Genomic DNA, 2,426 nt, shown 5'->3' with positions numbered 1-2,426 from the left:
GTCACAACGGATCCCAGGGTAACTTCTAAGCCACTAAAGGCCTCTCTCGCGTAGGCAAATGTCAATGTTCCTGAGTCCACCATAATGAGTACACTGAACAACAGTGGTGTGCATGGCAGGATGGCAAGGAGAAAGCCCCTGCTTTCCATAAAGAACATTGCTTCCTGCATGCAGTTTGCTAAAGATCACATGGACAAGACCCAAGGCTACTCGAAAAAACGTTTTGTGGACAGGTGAGACCAAACTAGAACTTTTTGGTTTAAATGAGAAGGGTTATGTTTGGGGGAAGGAGAACACCGCATTCCAGCATAAGACCCGTATCCCATTTCTGAACAATGGTGGTGGTAGCGTTGCAGTTTGGGCCTGTTTCGCTGCATCTGGGCCAGGACGGCTTGCCATCATTGATGGAGCAATGCATTCTGAATAATACCAGCAAATTCTAAAAGAAAATGTCAGCACATCTGTCCGTAAACTGGATCTCAAGGGGAAAGTGGGCCGCGCAGCAAGACAACAACCCTAAGCACACAAGTCGTTCTACCAAAGGATGGTTAAAGAAGAATAAAGTCAATGTTTTGGAATGGCCAAGTCAAGGTCCTGACCTTGATCCAGTAGAAATGCTGCGGAAGGACCTGAAGCAAGCAGCTCATGTGAGGAAACCCACCCACATCCTAGAGATGAAACTGGACTGTAATGAGGGATGGGCTAAAATTCCTCCAAGCTGACGTGCAGGACTGTTCAACAGTTACCGGAAACGTTTGTTTGCAGTGGTTGCTGCACACCGAGGTCACACCAGATACTGAAAGCAAAGGTTCGCATACTTTTGCCACTCACAGGTATGCAATACTGGATCATTTTCATCAATAAATAACTGACCATCTGTAATGTTTTTGTCTGGTTTCTGTAATTAGGTTCTCTTTATCTACTTTTGATACTTGTGTGAAGATCTTACGATGTTTTAGGTCCCGGTAATGAAGATGTATAGAAAGCTCTAAAGGGTTCACAAACTTTCAAGCACCACCGTAAGTGGGATGTAAGGTCATGGCAGAAGAGCTCTTCCGCAAACACAACTCCGATGTGACCGTGGAGCATGGCGTCTTAAGCCTAGACGAATCGCGTCCAAAAGACCAGGCCTTAGCTCTGTCTTCAGCTGGAAATGGTTAGATGTCTCCGCCAGAGCCGGTTAAGCGAAAGGCACTCGAGTCTCACAACAGCCCTTTTGTCGCGCCCATGCCAGATTTCTTGTTGTCCGGCGGAATCACCCGGTCACCTTCTTCCCACGGACGGGTTTACCACCACGCCGGCCTGCGGGTAGCGTGGCCGAGTGGTCCAAGGCGCTGGATTTAGGCTCCAGTCTCTTCGGGGGCGTGGGTTCAAATCCCACCGCTGCCACGGTCGTTAGCTCACGGTGGGTGATGTCTCGTCTCCAAAGGCTTTGCGCAGGTTTTTCTCCCACGCTTTCATGCTATACACCACGTAGCATGCTGCCTCACGAACGTCGCAACTCATGCCCCCCTTTTCCACAGTCGTTGTGTATATCCAGGTAAGGATAAAAGTTACATTTCCATCCATCCATCCATCTTCTATACCGCGTAATCCTACTCAGGGTCACGGGTAAAAGTTACATTTTCCAAAGAAATTTAACTCGCTGGGACGGGCAGTCCATAGGTAGTCGGTACCTAGCCGCCCAAGGATTGGATTGCATTGCGACGGCTCGACTATGGAGTTGTCCCGTTCTGTGAGACCTTTGGGCCGTCTCGCCGCATCGTCACCCTTCAGTTTATATGACGGCACAGCTCATACCCCAAGACTTGAATCAGATCTATTTGAGAAGCAGTCATCCAGCCGGCGAACATGAAACCCTCATTTGCATAGTTTCCGTTAAACGGGGCGGGCCTCGGACGAGGTGGCCGAGAGGTTAAGGCGATGGACTGCTAATCCGTTGTGCTCTGCACGCGTGGGTTCGAATCCCATCCTCGTCGCAAGCGTCTCACTTTGCCTCCTCTTTCCAGCAATGTCTGGCTTTGTTGCAGTCTGTCTCACACCTACAAGGCCTACAACCGGGAAGCTTTGTACAGGTCCCTGAGCTGGCACTAGAGAGGGTGGAGAAATGTGAAGAGCTAGCACTGTGGCTACGTGTTTCGCGACCGTGAGCTGTATTTCAATGCTTTTTGGCCACAGCTGCTGTAAGGCTCTTGCGTCTCTGGAGGTCCGTCAACGCAGAGCGCATTACGCAGTCCAGACGACAGGGGCGAAGAACCTGCACCGAAACCTCTTTTTTGCTACACACACCGGGATGTAATTTCATACGCGTGAGCTATGTCAGCAAGAGGTTAAGGTGATGAGCTGCCAGTCCGCTGTGCACAGCCCATGTGGGTTTGGACCCTATTTTTCTTGTAAAGACCTTGCTTAAGGGCATTCTGTAAAGG

The 2,426-nt window shown here is 49.9% G+C and overlaps 2 non-coding genes across 2 annotated transcripts; both read left to right on the top strand.

The window, feature by feature from the left end:
* The first annotated feature begins 1,307 nt into the window (after nt 1–1,307).
* trnal-uag (transfer RNA leucine (anticodon UAG)) lies at nt 1,308–1,389 on the top strand. Its single transcript has one exon. It is a non-coding gene; the product is annotated as a tRNA-Leu (tRNA).
* Nucleotides 1,390–1,897: 508 nt separating this feature from the next.
* trnas-gcu (transfer RNA serine (anticodon GCU)) lies at nt 1,898–1,979 on the top strand. Its single transcript has one exon. It is a non-coding gene; the product is annotated as a tRNA-Ser (tRNA).
* Nucleotides 1,980–2,426: the final 447 nt, after the last annotated feature.

Source organism: Ictalurus punctatus, chromosome 12, assembly GCF_001660625.3.
Source record: "Ictalurus punctatus breed USDA103 chromosome 12, Coco_2.0, whole genome shotgun sequence".
NCBI lineage: Eukaryota > Metazoa > Chordata > Actinopteri > Siluriformes > Ictaluridae > Ictalurus > Ictalurus punctatus.
The sequence above is the reverse complement of the archived record's forward strand: the minus strand, read 5'-3'. Positions and strand labels throughout refer to the sequence as shown.